This window comes from Nicotiana sylvestris, chromosome 3 (genome assembly GCF_000393655.2).
Source record: "Nicotiana sylvestris chromosome 3, ASM39365v2, whole genome shotgun sequence".
Lineage (NCBI taxonomy): Eukaryota > Viridiplantae > Streptophyta > Magnoliopsida > Solanales > Solanaceae > Nicotiana > Nicotiana sylvestris.
Genome location: NC_091059.1, coordinates 149630836 through 149647532, shown reverse-complemented (window position 1 = coordinate 149647532; position 16697 = coordinate 149630836). Strand labels below are relative to the sequence as shown.

The window sequence follows — 16697 nt, the reverse complement described above, 5'->3', positions numbered from 1 at the left end:
CTATGGGAAGATCGAAGTTCTCACTTGGAGCCTTGTGACCTTATATAAGGCGCTAGTATTTAGATTGAATAATTAACCTATGTATTCGCACACCAAACACTTAATTTAAAATAGCCAATAAATATACAATATTTGTATATTTCATAATATATAAATTAATTAATTGATAATCTATATATGCGGCTAGAAAAAATAAATAATAATTTCAACCAGTCATTTATGTAAATTTTCTTTTTGATTTGCAGTCTGTGTTAGGGGGGCATTTGCATCTATACCCGCTTTTTGGGTCATGTTTTAACTTGTGCACGCTTTGCAAAAAAAGTTAAAAACGTACTACTATTTCGCGTAACTTCAACATACAGGGCTGAAGTAGCAAAGGTAATCACGCAAAACTTCAGCATTCTAGTTGACAGGCCTGAAGTAGCAAGTGTGCTGAACCAAGTGGCTGAAGTTTTTGTTTGTAATTGCTAAACTTAAACATAGTATTAGTAGCTGAAGTTTTGTTCTCTATTTGCTGAAATTTTTGTTTGTAATTATTGAACTTAAGCATAGTAGCTGAAGTTTTGTTCTCTATTTGCTGAAGTTTTTATTTGTAATTGCGCTAAATAAGCTGAAGTTTTTTTGTCCTAGATTCATTAGTTTTGTCATTAAGCTTTCTCAAAAACTTCAGCAGAATATGCTGAAGTTATTTAGTTCATTTATAAAAACTTCAGCACTAAATAAGCTGAAGTTTTTTTTGTCCTGGATAAGCTTTTTCAAAAACTTCAGCAGAAGATGTTGAAGTTATTTAGTTCATTTGTAAAAATTTCAGCACTAAATAAGCTGAAATTTTTTTGTCCTGGATTCATTAGTTTTGTCATAAAGCTTTTTCAAAAACTTCAGCAGAAGATGCTGAAGTTATTTAGTTCATTTGTAAAAACTTCAGCATTATATAAGTTGAAGTTTTTGAAAAAGCTTTCTAATCTAACATACTAGATAAATAATCAGATTGACAACAGTATTTAAATCATAAATTTTGGAAGCAATAAACGTGAAAAGAACATAATTATCATGAAAAGAATCACTAAGTGTGACCTTAAACTTCCCGTACGTGAAAATATTCACAAATTATTGTCTACTAACTTACTAATTATTTATAATTTATTTTTAAATAATCTGATAAACATACTTATTGCAATCATCCCATGAACTGAAGTTTCATAGCAGCACCAACAACAGAAGAAGAAGAAGAAAGAAGAAGAAGAAAACGAAGGAGGAGAAGAAGGAAGAAAAATGAGGCTGAAGTTGTTCAAAAAACAGGTACAAGTTAAAACTTTTTAAAAAAATGAATATAGGTTAAATGAGGGCGACCAATAGAGCGCCCCGTGCAATTTTTACGTTGTTAGGCCATTTTGGGCTCGACCGAAGGGTCCCTCAGGCGAACAAACCTTAGACACTTTGACTTATAGCTGGTTACCAAATAGAACCAGGCAAACGAAAATGAGTGAGATCTCTTTTTTCATTTTTCTTATTTTCTTTTTCAGTTTTTTTGTGTATCGGGTAATAACGGAAGTCATTTTAAAATAAAATATGTTTTACGATAAAGTTATTTTATGGTGTTTAGTTGCCTGGAAAAATATTTTTTATCAAAAAGAATAAAGTGATTACCTCATTTATTGGCATACGTCATTTTTCTTACAACAATTTTAAATTTTAACTTTATATTACTTGTTCTTACTACACTAAGCTTAAACTTAATGTATACGGTGAAATCGGGCTCATCTATTGCATGAAAGATTGGGACTGAAACATGATGGATTGAAGATCGATCCAGGGTTTCATCGAATTAGAATGGTGAGAAATTAAATGAGTATTGTGAGAAATTATTCTTTTATCCATCACGTTTCAGTCCCGATTTATCATGTAATAGATGAGCCCGATTTCACCGTATACAATACGTTTAATACTAGCTATGTGTTAGTAAGAATAAGTAATATGAAGTCAAAATTTAAGATTATTGTAAGAAAAATATCGTCCGCCAATAGATGAGGTAATCACTTTGTTCTTTTCGATAAAAAATATTTTCCAAGGCAACCAAACACAGAAAATAATTTTATCGTAAAAAATATTTTATTTTAAAATGACTTTCGTTATTACCCGATACACAAAAAAACTGAAAAAGAAAATTAAGAAAGAAAAATTAATCCAAATAGCCGTTTATACAACCGCTTAAATTAAAATATAACCGATTTAAACTAGTAAAATATAACAGTTATTTATGTAAAGATTCCTGTGACGCATTAATTAAACATGTGTACCATATATAAGAAATTTCTTTTGAACCTTATGGTTTATAAGCATGTAATCTCATTCTTATAAGAAAGTATCATCAAAATTAAGATAGAAATATTAGAACTAAAGATTTCAGAGCAGTATAAAAAGGTCAATCTATTTAGAACAAATTAAAAAAAAAATACCATATAAAATGGAACATAGAGTACTTTATTTTTTGATTAAAATGAAATGAGTTTTTTTTTGAGATTCTTAGGACATATCCGGACATTGAATATTACTTCGACTTTTCTAATACTGAATTTTAATATTTTCAGGTACTGATTTGACAAGTGTAGAATTTCTTCCAAATTTCTTCAGTCCTTAATTATGTTTATTTTTCTCATCCCGGACAAGTGTAGAAAGGTTCAAATTTCAAGATAATTAATTGTCTTGTAAAAGTGACGGGTGTCAATCCTCCCAAACATCTTCTCCCCCCATCCTCCACAAAGCTGAACTCCGGTGGGCTGTCGAAGAAGGAAAATAGGCTTTCTAGCTATGTGACGAGTTGAAATCTTAGCAAAGTTCAAAGAAATCACCAGCAGGTAAGATTGTTGATTTAAGATGCTCTTGGGTGTGTGGAAGTTGGGATAATGCGAATTGTCATCCTGGCGAGATTTCTTTTTAATTGTAATGGTCTTTTATTCAAATTTAAGCTAATTGTCAGTAGTTTTGTTTTCTCCACACGAATCAAAATCACAAAGTAGAATTCTACTTGTATTATTTTATGATTCGATTTTGTCACGTTGCCAGTGAGTGGAAACCCCAGTAGTTTGTCAGGGCATAAGAGCTGTCCCACATCGGAGCATTAACTTATCTCACTGTTGCTCCCTAGTTTGTCGGGGTTGATGCTTGGCGTAGGAGCTGTCCCACATCGGCGCGTTAACTTAATTATCGGCTCTTTAATAGCCGCTTACTACAGCTGAAGGGCACGACCTTACTTGAACAGGATCTGTTCTATAGGCTCGTACCACTGTATCCTTGAGTTATAAGGAGACAGAAAACCTAGTCTGGTTGATGAGGCGTGGCTATGGGACCAGAGCGTGATTAACAGCCTTCCATGGTCACTTGTGGCCTTGAAGCAGTAGAGGATCGTTCCAGTCTTGGGATGGTTCATGGCTGTCTGACAGACTCCAAAACTTTTTGGTTCTTCTTTCCTTCTTCGACGCCTAAATGCTTCTCTTTTTACCTTGGAACAAGATTAGACCTAAACGGGGCAATCTCCTCGTTTTAACCCAAAGCATATTAGAGAGATACGAGCACATGCATTCCGCTGAACAAAGGCCAACTTCCCAGATGTTAAGATTCACTTGCACTACGTATACCAAATGATGGGCGCATATGAGGGTGAGAACTGAAGGTCTGAAAGCTAGGATCATTTAACCATTGCTCTGTCCTGATCAATTAGCAGGCCCTGCCTTCCCAGTAAAGATTGTGACTTTTGTTCACGGATGCTACACTTAAAGCTAGACCACTTTAACAAAATTGGCAGTGCCTTTTCCGACAAACCCTCCTTTGATCACTTTGATGGTGTTTGAAGACATTGTTTGATTGTTTCATCCCAGCTCTGAAACGGCGGCCTTATTGTTTATTTCCTACTATACTGAACTGGTTCCAATCAAAGAAATAAGCAAAGAGAGTGTTTATTGACAGAAAACAAACATCTGTGATATAGTATTTATAGTGTAAAGCATAAGATGGAGAAGTTTTATTGTCCTTTTTTTCTATCCCCAATCTTATATTTTTGGGTCCAAAAAAGTCTGAATCTACAAAACTGTGAGACAAAAAAGATACCTCATACAACTAGTCTCAGTTGTACCAGACACAAAATAAAATTTTACGCTAAGATGGCACGTTTGGACATGATTTGATTAAATTGTTTTTTAATATTACAAAAACCTTTAAAGTTGATGTTGAAGTTTTGCTCTATCTGCTTTCTGTTCCGGTCGAATTTTAGGCTACTTTTCAGTCTTCAAGAAGCAATTGTAGAAAGCAAATATACGGAGGAAGACTTGGTCTTTGATGTTACAGTTAGGCGCGTAACAGTATTTTGTACCCGAAAGGCTGACTATAAATTATACTTGCCTTGTACCTTCATCCAAAAAATAAAATTTGCGTTGTGCATTCTTGTTATCTTTGAACTCTCGAATAAAGTAGTATTTCATCGCAGTTTCTTTGAACTAAGCATTTAGCATCCAGTCAAAGCGTCAAACTTATGTAAATCGAGTAGTGATAATATGCAAAAGTAATAGAAAACCATATCTATCACGTTGCTGTAAGTAGGGGTGTTAATGGTTCAATTCGGCCGGTTATTTTATAAAATTTGTACCATACTAATTTTTCGGTTATTCTATTATGTATAACCAAAATGAGACTTTTCGAAACCGTCCCAATCATGTCGGTTTCTCTTCGGTATCGGTACGGTTGGGTTAATTTTCGATATTTTTTTTATATCATGTAAAATTCACCAGTAGAAGTAAAATGCAATAATATACATTCTTTTATAGGATTTAGCAAAACTCTCTAGACATTTTTACTGTTTAAAGGGTGATGAATTAAAAAAAAGAGATGGCTAGAGTATTTATCCATCAATTATTCTACATCAGCGTAAAAGAAATCAAACAAAGGCAAAGAAAATATTAATCACACGAATTGAAAGATATACCAAGCTGGGACTCAAGAATAAAGTCTATAGAAGATTAAATATTCAAAAAGATAAATCCAAATTATATGAAAGGAAACATATTCAATACATTGTAGTTTGTTACTCATAATTGCTAGAATACTTTGTGTCTTGCTAATAAAGATACTTGAAATAACTTAGTTTAAGTAGAAGTAGCATAATGTGTTTTAGGAATTAGTATTTTGAGTTTAATTACTTGTTGGTTTGTAATAATTTTCATAATTCCAAGGCCCAAAGAAAATTTAATGCATTATTAATTTTAAACTTACTAAATAAATATATTTTCTACATGTAAAATTTATTCGGTAGGGGTTCGGTATTTTTTCGGTTTATTTTTATAAAATAAAAAACCTACCCTAATTATCAGTGCGGTTATAGATTTATATAAAAACCTACAGTTTCTTAAAAAGAAACCTAAAAATCGGTTCAGTGCGATTCAGTTCGATCGATTTAGTCGGTTTTCGAATATCCATTGACACCCCTAGCTGTAAGCCGTTACGTTATTACTTCCAAGCCCCTTTATTTGACAAAAGTGGGCAGAAACTTCTAAGCTTTATGATAGATAAGGGGAGAGGCGACCTCTCGCGCCTGGGAGAGGTAGTGGGTGTCACGTCGTCGCCTAGCGTTTCGCAACTCTCGTTGATAACATTCATGAGGTTGGCAAAGAAGTCACCTGTCACTTTAGTCCTATCTCCTTGGTTACCAGCCATGTAAGTTTCCGTACGTGTAGAGAAAGAGAAAAATCTTGCGGTTTGTTAGGTTAGTAACTCACGTGAGTTGTAGATCTAAAGGAAACTAAAAAATTAGCTAAAAAGTCCCCACAGATGGTGCCAAACTGTTTGACCCAAGATATAGATCTTGGTTCAACCAATTAGATTTAAATAAATAAGGGTCAATTTTAGCTAATAATAATATTCAAAAGATAAGGTTATCGGTTTTATGACAGATAATATGTATATTTGACCAAATGGTAATGAATATGAGCACTAATTACGGTATTCAATGATCCAAAAAGATGGAAGATAACATTAAGTAGTAAATAGCAATGAATGTCACTTATGTAAATAAAAACGTGTGAGTCACCCGAAGAAGGATGGGATTCGTGGATATTTTTCATGAAAATGAAGAATGATTGATGAGCCTTAGAACACTCAGGTTGTTCTTGGATCAAGTGAAAAAGCTAGACAAGAATCTTAGTAAAAAGGGTTGTTTATGTATGCTTGCAATATGGTCAGATTCTCTCTATAAAGTCAATGTGTTTTCTTACAAGTGAATATCTCATGTCCCCTATCATTGTGTCTCTTTCTATTTATAGGGAACATATGTCGAGAAACCCTAATAGTATAGGTGCAGAGAATATCCACTAAAATATTGTCTTTAGTGTCTTATCTTATAACTAGTCGTTATAACTCTGTCTAGGATGCTCGACCTCGACCTTGATCCACGACGATTTCTTGACTTTGATCCTTGCCGACTCTTCGACCGCAAACTTCATCATTTCTAGAAGCACTTCGACCTTGGGCAGGTCTTTATTGAAGTCGTATTGGTGACACATGGCAGTCTGAGAATGCCTCCTTAGTGTTAACATGGTTTGATCATATTAGAGATAATTTTTGGCCCGTACAGTTAGTCCCTCCTCTTATTGAGGTCGTCATCGCAGGTGAGCTTAATAAGCGAATAATGTCGTTTTCGATCAAACTTATCGAGTAAGCTGCAAGAGTCGTGTTCGGTCGAACAAGCTACGTGGCCCTCTATAGGCCGCATATTTCAAATATCCCGGGCGATTTGTTGGAGTTATCCTATCCAAGGAATAGAATGATGTCATGACATCAAGCGTCATTATGATGCATTTCCCGATACATTGCCTCGATTCGTGCATGGCCCTTGATTGGATCTGCGGTTTCGATTCCGGTGTCAATTATGACGAGCCGTTTTGGGGGTTTAGTTCCATGATCTCTATAAATAGAGGTTTTTGGACTTAAGTTTGAAGTTTGTTTCTTCTAATTTTCTAGAGCACCATCCTTCTTCCTACCATTTTCTTCTCTAAACTTCCTTCCCTCACCCATCCCCATTCTTTCCCGTTTGTTATTCTTCTTCACTACTTTGCATCATGTCTAACATACCATCAAACGCTAGTGAAGGGAGCCGCATTACTCATTTAGCAGTTGTGTTTCCTTCTTATGGGGAGGGTGTTTCCGCCATTGTTGATGATGAAACATTCCCATTAGTGGAGGAAATAATCTCCCAATCCTGACATTAGGTCCGACCTTACCAAATCACCGAACACCGCGTCTGTGATTTTCTAATCGACAATAACGCCTAAAGAATTGGCAAAACTCAAGGCCAAGTTCGGCCTTCCAAACCATATCGAACTAATACCAGCCAGTGAGGACATGGTGTAGGTTCATCGCCCCAGATACTGCACTCTATACGCTTATCCTTTCCTCATTGGTTATTCGTTCCCCCTCGTTCCATTGGTGGAGGGATTTTGTTGTCACTACGTCGTCAGCCTGCTCAGCTTGCGTCGCACGTCTATAAAATTATTAGAATACTGGCAAAATTTTCCAAGCTGGCCGAGGTCGAGCTGACGCTGCAGCATTTGGTTCATCTCTTCGCCCCTGGCTTCTATAAGGGAGAGATGTTGAGTCTTCGCCATTGTAGAGGCAAATGTTTGGTGGTGAAGACGGAAGATAAGGCCAGTCGCCAGTTCTGGCTCAATTTTTTTACGTCAGGATCGAGAACATGGTGGATAACATTGATGGCTTTCCCTGGTTTGGAATTACACACGTAAGTGCTCGTTTTTTTGTTTGCTCTCTTTTACTTGCTCGAATTTAATTGAAGAACTTTTCCTTTCTTTGTAGCCAACAATCATCCTCCCTTTTTTAGTCACGTGTATTTCTGACTGGGTCGAGCAAATCCTCCCTCACGTCGTAGGGATCTAGGACTAGCCGAGCTTCATCAAGAAGTTCATACTGTCTTTTCCTTCGATAGGTAAATTTTTCTATTTGACCGTGATCGTTCTATTTTTTGTTGTACGCTGACTCTTTTTCTAACTTCAATATTCATTTCTTTCCCAAGCAGGGGGTCCTCTCGAAGGAGCCGGGCACCGATGCCATCCTTTCTTAGGAAGGCTTCTGCCTCTTCGGCTTCTGCCCCTATAACAGCTACTGTCGTTTCTGTGCCAACCCCTCCCTCGGCTACCCCAGTCTAAGAATTTGCCTCCGTTCCGTCCATTGCTTCCGCTCCTCAACTCTTTTCACTGATTGAGGAGGATGATGATGTCTCTCCTAAGGATGGTAGTCTAATGCCTCGTAAGAGGAGAGCATGTTAGAGAGAGCACTGGGATGGGCTCCGTGGTCCTGCACTTGTAGGAGATGAACATGCATGCATCGATGCGTCCCGCGAAAGAGACAGTCGAAGGCGGTATGCTTGACAACGGCCTCGCTCTTCCGAGGCAATAAGAGGCTTTGTATTCTAGTGTTGCAGTGGATGCCCCTCTTCTGCTGATGGCAGAGAGAAGGCCATTGCTGAAGAGGATGCCGGATCTGACTCCGATATGGATATGGACAAGTTGAGGATGATCGATTAGGGACTTACTCAACTTGAGGTGAGGTTGGAAGAGGGCTCCAGAACTCTTACGATTCCAATGGATCATAATCTACTTGTAAATACCGAAGAGGTAATCCCTGCCCTCGGTCCTCTTTGTTCTGAGATTGAGGGTACGACCCTCGAGACGATAAACAACGGCACTTTATCAAATAATATTGATGGTCTCGCTCTTCAGGTAAGTACAACTATCGTCTATTCTTTCCTAATGCTTTAGTTTCTTTGTAAGTTCTAACTCCTTTTCTTTGTTTTGTAGATGGTTATTCTGGAGATTGAGAGTTCTCGACGGGAGAAGAGACGTAAAAATTTACGTGAAGCTAAAAAACAAGTATATAACGTGCCTTGGGAAGGAACAGGAGCTCCGGTGTCGGCTTCGCAAAGGCAGCGATGTGCGGGTCCTGAGGGAGGACTTAAAGAAGAGGGATGATGAGATGATGCAGGCTGTGGAAAAATGTAGCGTCCTTGAAGGGACGTTAAGGAGAAAAGAGGAGGATTTTGAGCTTATTAGGGGTGTAGAGGCCCAATGCAGCAATCTCCAAGCCCAAGTGGTCCAGTTGCGAGGCCAACTTGAAGAGTGTTAGTTCAAGGCGGAGGCTCTCAGCGGTTAGGTCATCGAGAAACAGGAGGAGCTTGATAAGGCGGAGTGTACTCGATCGTAGACTTGAAGGAGGGTGGAGTTCCTTGAATTGGTGAACCGAAGCCTTCATTCTGAGCGAGAAAACGACTTATCGACAGCGAGTGCTAAAGAAGAAAGGCTCGATGAAAGGATTGGGGAGTTCAAGAAAGAGACCTCTGATCTTTATGATCGAGTTGCTGATCTGGAGGTCGAGTAGGCCAAACTTCTTGCACGAGCTTCTTCATCTACGGCTTCTGGCTTTCCCAACGTCCCCTATGAGCTGTATGAAGAATGGATTCATGCTGAGGCTTGACTGGATGAGCTTCGTGAGTTGCATGTGGCGGGCCCCATTCCCACCGCGGACTTCGGGGATGCTCGGTTCAAGGCTCGCGAGGCTCGGGTTGCTTGTGGATACGACCCAGCTACGTCTTACCCAGGTGAAGAAGATGAGGAACGAGGAGAATGCTATAGGTCACCTTTAGGATGAGGCCTGGTACAATTCTATTTACCCTCCAGGCGAAGATGGAGAGGGCACTGGAGATCGGGGTGGTGATAGCATTGAAGATTGGACTGGTGAAGACACTATGGGTCGTGATGGTGATGGACAATAGTAGTTTGTTTTTATAAACTTGTGTATTTTTGTTGGCGTCTCCAAGAGCCTTTGTAAGAAACCTTTGTCTATAAATATTTAAGTTGGTTTTTGCTTTCATTTGTGCTTTTCTTATTTGCCGTGATTTGTTCCTGTACTTTTTGTGTTTTACTCCTTCATACTTTTGTTGTTGTCCATTGATTGGTCATAGTATTTGGGATGAATAGCTATGGGCTGAATCACCCCTTTGTCTGTATAGATTGAGTATGTCTGAGGGTCAGTCACTTAGGTTTGAAGTTGGTCGGACTTAGCTTCTTGTTAAGTTAAGTTTAACCTTCTAACGAAATGTGGCCGAGGGTCGATAGGTGTCATCTGAACTTGGTCGAATTTTGATATCTTTAAATTATGGCCAAGGGCCGGTAGGGGTAGTTTGAACTTGGTCGAATTTTAACTTTTTGTTAAATATAGGCGTTGTTCGAGCTGGGTCAAACTTGGCCTTTTATTAAGGTGTGGCCGAGGGCCGATAGGTGTTGTTTAAGCTGAGTTGAACATAACCTTTTGGTAAGGTGCAACCGAGGGCCAATAGGTGTTTGTTCAAGCTGGGTCGAACTTAACCTTTTGTTACGGTTCGGCCGAGGGCCGATAGGTGTTTGTTCGAGCTGGGTCAAACTTAACCTTTGTTAAGGTGCGGCCGAGGGCCGAGGTGTTTGTTCGAGTTGGGTCAAACTTAACCTTTTCTTGAGGTGCGGTCGAGGTCGATAGGTGTTGTTCAATATAGGTTGAACCTAACCATTAGTTGAGGTGCAGTCGAGGGTCGATAGGTGTTGTTCGAGCTGGGTCGAACTTAACCTTTAGTTAAGGTGGTTCTGATAAACGTAAGTTTCTATTGTTTTTACATTATTATTCTGATTACATGATTGGAGAAAGTTACAAACTTTGGGCTTTGGCTGGCGTTCCAGTCCTAGTCCTAGTCTATCTAGTCCCTTCATTGTTCGACTTGGGGAGTATTGAGGATTCGGGCGATGAAAGAGAAAAAGGTTCTTCCTTCGCATACTTCGACTCGAAGTGTCCCTTTCGTCTTCTCGTTAAAAACCTCCTTTGTAAAAACCTAATGGGATAAAACTCAAGTGAGGGAAAAAGAGTACGACTTGGGGGCACTTCTTCTTTTTAGAAGTTGAAGTATTTGAGGTGGCTGATGTTCCAATTATTTGGTAATTGTTTTCCTTCCATCGTCTCTAGTTGGAAAGAACCCTTGTTTTGTAAGGCCCCACGAAATGTTTACTCAAAAACCCGAAATCTCGTAGTGCCAAGTTAAGGAATATTGTTTTTCCAGAAAAGCGCATTTCTGCAGTCCATTATGCGGTCGTATAATAGCTATGCGGACCACATAGTCGCCGTAAAGTCAGTCAGTGTGCTGGTTAGTTTTGAAGTCAACTATGCGGCCAATTATGCGATCGCATAATCAATATGCGGGCCGCATAGTCATCGCATAATCTCCTTGGAAATTTTGCGAGGGGCAGTTAAATGGTGCATTATGCGACCACAGAACAGGTATGCGGACCACATTCCTGTCGCATACCCGAGCAGTTTGTTCAGGTTTTTGGCGGCCATTTTTGCGGTCCCTTTTGCAGGCCGCATGTCAATTATGCGCTCGCATATGTGATCACAGATTGTGTTGGTGCTCCTATTTTCTAACTTTTAAAACATGACCCCATCCCATTAAAAACACCCTATTAGACCTCTTTTATGCTATTCTACTGCAAATAGAGTGAGAGAGGGAGTTATAGAGGGAGAAACTACCTCTCACCAAGTCACTACAATCCTTGCCCAAATCTTTGAAGACTTTCAAGTAAAATTTGCTAGGCCTTCATCCTAAGAGGTAAGAACTTGTGCCCTAATCTATGATTTCAAAATTTCTATTAAAATAAGTGATTAACAAGGGGGTTCATGGGTATAGGGATTGATTATCTTGCATGTATAAATGATAATAGCTTATGAGGAGATTGTGAGTTAAAAGATAGCAATTGGGGTGTAAGATGATAAAAATCTCTCACAAAAGGGTCCAAAACACACAATGCACACTTAATGCTTGATAATATACTCAAATGAGCTAGAATCTTAATCATGTCTCTAATTCTTGGTTCATCTTGTAATTCTCATAAAATAGATCAAAGTTGCTAAGAGTTTCAAAATTTTGTAAGAATTTAAGGAAAGCTCTATCGAGGTATGTATGGCTAAAATCCCATCTTCTTAGAAATTGAGCTCCGTTGGTGTCTATGCAAATGTGGTAAGACTAAAATTTGATTGATGTATTGATTGTTATTTCACATGAATTGGTTTTGAAATTATAACTATCTTTTGTATCCTAAGAGGCTCCGTAGACGATTGTATAGGTTATGTACGAGCATTGGATGGGTCCCTAGATTATGTTGTAATTCCAAACTCTTGCTTTCTCTAAACTGGAATTGTATGAAATCTTGGAAACTTAACCATGGTTTAAGGTTTGTGATATAAAATAAACTAACAATGTTGAATGTACGATCTTTTCTATTGTCTAAATAAACGAAAGCATGGTTTCCTTAATCATATTGAGTTGGATAGAAAGTGTTTACAAAGGCTTGCTCAGTTGGGTTCACTCGATTGGGTGCCGGTCGCGCCTCCTGAGGTTGGGGTGTGACAAGCTTGGTATCAGAGCCTCAGGTTTTAAAGTGTCCTAGGATATCTTAGAGCCGTGCCTAGTAGAGTCCTTCTTATCAGTGTGTAGTCGACCACATCTATAAGTTGGAGGCTACTTGGGAATTTAGGAATAATACCCTTCTTTGATATTCTGGATCGTGCGGCAAAACTTGTTATGAAGATATTTCCCCTCTAAATAGTGCATTCTTTCAACTTTCAGCACATGGCACCAAAGAAGAAATCCAGAGTTGGCCAAGAAGCCAATGCCACCTCAGGAGTGGCTGATGATTCCCTACTTGATACTACGGGTGAGGGTAGTCGCCCTGCTATCACCCTGCCTGATTCTTCTATTCCAGAGCAGACTACCCCAGTTCCTACACCTACGGAGGGTACCACTATCCCTCCAATTGATACTCCTATTCCGCCTCTAGCCCCAGCTTCTAGTTCTGGTAATTCTGATAGGGATCTTAGGGGAGCTATTCAGATGTTGACTCAGCTAGTGGCCTCTCAGGCCTAGAGGTCAAATGTTGCATCTAGTTCGTCTGGCCAGCAAGAGGATTCCACCAGTTCCAGGGTGAACAGATTTCTTCAGCTAGATCCTCTAGTGTTTACGGGTGCAAATCCAGAAGAGGACCCCCAGGATTTTATTGATGAGATGCACAAGACCCGCAGGGTTATGCGTGCAACTGAAATAGAGGGAGTAGAGTTGGCTGCCTATCGTTTGAAAGTGGTGGTTTATTCGTGGTTTGAGTTGTAGGAAGATTCCCGTGAGGAGGGGAGCCCTTCAGCGAGGTAGAACGAGTTTGCTGATGCTTTTATAGATCACTTCCTGCCTACTGAGACAAGGGTATCCCGTGCAATAGAGTTTGAGAATATGAAGCAAGGTAGCAGAAGTGTGTGGGAGTACCACATGGAGTTTGCCCGTCTGTCCAAGTATGCTATTCACATGTTACCCACGATGGAGGCCAGGGTGCGCCGGTTTGTTCAGGGCCTTAATCCTTTGACTATCAATGAGGCTTCTACAACTGCCTTGAATTCTGACATGAATTATGGGAAGATGGTGGCATTTGCTCAGGCCACAGAGAACCGTAAACTAAAGAGCAGAATGGAGAGAGAGGGTAACAGTAAGGCCCGGTCAACGGGTAACATGGAAGAGTCACTAGGTGGGGGAAGATCAGCTTTCAGGGGAGGATCATTAGGGCCGTCCCAGTCTATTGCACAGTCTTCAGCCAGTGCACCGCCATCAGGGCCCAGCCAACAGTAGCAGTGGAGTCGTTTCAGGCCCGGTTAGGGCAACAAGGGATCCTATCAGCGGGGTCGGTCAGGAGAGAGGTCCTAGCAAAAGCAGAGGTCCCCGTGCCCCAGGTGCGGAAAGATGCACTCTGGGATTTGCTACTTGGAGTTACCCGTATGCTATGGATGTGGGATGAGGGGCCATATTCAGAGCCATTGTCGTGTATCCCGCCAGGGAGCGGGTAAGGGCAAAACACAGCCAACCAGCCCAATAGCTGCTACATCTTCAGCCCCCTCTCCAGCTCGAGATACCCCAGCACCCCCGGGGCGTGGTGCAGCTAGGGGTGGTGCATAGAGGTCGGGAGGACCCAGCCGGTTCTATGCTATGAGTGGTCGCCAGACCGCAGAGACTTCTCCAGATGTTGTTACAAGTATTCTGACTGTCCAATATCATGATGTGTATGCACTTATTAACCGTGGTTCCACCTTGTCCTATGTTACCCTTTTTTTTGCTATGGAATTTGGGATAGAACCAAAACAGCTTCATGAACCATTCTCGGTATCTACTCCGGTTGGTGAGTCTATTACGGTTTCTCGAGTTTATAGAGGTTGTGTTGTTACGGTACATGGTAGTGAAACCATGGCCGATCTTATTGAATTGGGGATGGTCGATTTTGATGTAATGATGGTAATGGATTGGCTCTATTCATGTTTTGCCAAACTTGATTGTCAGACTAGCACTATGAGGCTTGAGTTTCCTAATGGGCCCATCGTTGAATGGCAGGGAGATAATGTAGTGCCTAAAGGTCAGTTTATTTCTTACCTTAAGGCCGCAAAGATGATCAAGAAGGGGTGTATCTATCATTTAGTTCGGGTTACGGACACCGATGCTGAGGCACCTAGCCTTGAGTCTGTACCAGTTGTGAATAAATTTCCGAATGTATTTCCAGATGAGCTCCCTGGGATCCTACCAGACAGGGAGATTGATTTTGGGATCGACGTGATTCTAGGCATGCAACCTATATCAATTCCACCTTATAGAATGGCACCGACAGTATTGAAAGAGCTAAAGGAACAATTGAAAGATTTGCTAGAGAAGGGCTTCATACGACCAAGTGTGTCACCATGGGGCGCATCGGTTTTATTCGTAAGGAAGGAAGATGGGTCGCTACAGATGTGTATTGACTACCGGCAACTCAACAAAGTCACAATAAAAAATAAATACCCTCTACCAAGGATAGATGACTTGTTTGATCAATTGCAAGGTGCTACGTGTTTCTCAAAAATTGACTTGCGGTCTGGGTATCATCAATTGAAGATAAGGGAGCAGGATATTCCAAAAATAGCTTTCAGGACCCGGTATGGGCACTTTGAATTTTTGGTGATATCTTTCGAGCTAACAAATGCCCCGGCAGCTTTCATGGATCTTATGAATTGAGTCTTCAAGCCTTTTCTAGACTCCTTTGTGATAATGTTCATTGACAATATTCTTGTGTATTCCCGAAGTCGGGAGGACCATGTTGGCCACCTCAGGGCAGTTCTGCAGACTCTTCAACAACACCAACTATATGCAAAATTTTCGAAATGTGAATTTTGGCTTGAGTCTATCACGTTCTTGGGTCATGTCGTCTCCAGGGAAGGAATTATGGTTGATCCTCAAAAGATTACATTGGTGAGAATTGGCCTAGACCTACCACTCCAGCAAAGATTCGCAGTTTCTTGGGTTTGGCCGGGTACTACAGAAGATTTGTGGAGGGATTTTCTACTCTTGCCTCTCCATTGACTAAAGTGACGCAGAAAGCAGTTAAGTTCCAGTGGTCCGATGCTTGTGAAAGGAGCTTCCAGGAATTGAAATCAAGATTGACTACAACATCGGTATTAACCCTGCCAGAGGGTACAGAGGGATTTGTAGTGTATTGCGATGCTTCAAGGATCGGGCTTGGGTGTGTGCTGATGCAACCCGACAAGGTTATAGCCTACGCTTCCAAACAACTCAAGAATTATGAAAAGAACTATCCAACCCATGACTTAGAGCTTACGGCAGTGGTGTTTGCACTAAATATTTGGCGACATTATTTGTATGGGGTTCATGTGGATGTATTTATGGACCACAAGAGCCTTTAATATATTTTCAAGCAAAAGGAGTTGAATCTGAGATAGAGAAGATGGCTAGAGTTACTCAAGGACTATGATATCGACATTCTCTATTACCCAGGAAAGGCCAATGTCGTGGCAGATGCTCTTAGCCGAAAATCTATGGGAAGTTTGGCTCATTTGGAGGCATATCAAAGGTCGTTGGCCCGGGAGGTTCACCAGTTAGCTAGTTTGGGGGTTCACCTTGCGGACTCTAATGAAGGAGGAGTGATTGTGCAGAATAGAGCTGAATCGTTGCTTGTAGCAGAGGTCAAAGAAAAGCAATACAATGATCCATTGTTAACACAACTGAAAGAGGGGATTCATAAATGCAAGACCACAGCTTTTTCCTTTGGCATGGATGATGGTACCCTACGATACCAAGGCCGCCTATGTGTTCCAGATATTGACGGTCTTTGGGAAAGGATCATGGCACAAGCTCACACTTCCAGGTATTCCGTGCACCCAAGTTCTACGAAAATATATCATGATCTCAAGGAAGTTTATTGGTGGAGAAACATGAAAAAGGATGTGGCAAACTTTGTGGCAAAGTGTCCGAACTGTCAGCAAGTGAAGGCCGGGCACCAAATGCCTGGTGGATTGGCTTAAAGCATAGAAATTCCAATATGGAAATGGGAAATGATCAACATGGATTTTTTGGAAGGGATACCGTGCACTCCACGCAAGTTCAACTCAATTGGGGTAATCGTGGATCGACTCACGAAATCAGCGAACTTCTTGCCAGTCAAGTCTACTGATACAGCGGAACAGTATGCTCAGTTGTATATCAAATAAATAGTCAGGTTCCACTCCAATTTCAATAATTTCTGATTGAGGTGCTCAGTTCACGG

The 16697-nt window shown here is 40.3% G+C and overlaps 1 pseudogene; it reads left to right on the top strand.

Moving 5' to 3' along the window:
* Positions 1-3241: 3241 nt before the first annotated feature.
* On the top strand, positions 3242-3443 carry LOC104244377 (small nucleolar RNA U3; annotated as a pseudogene).
* The last annotated feature ends 13254 nt before the right edge of the window (positions 3444-16697 follow it).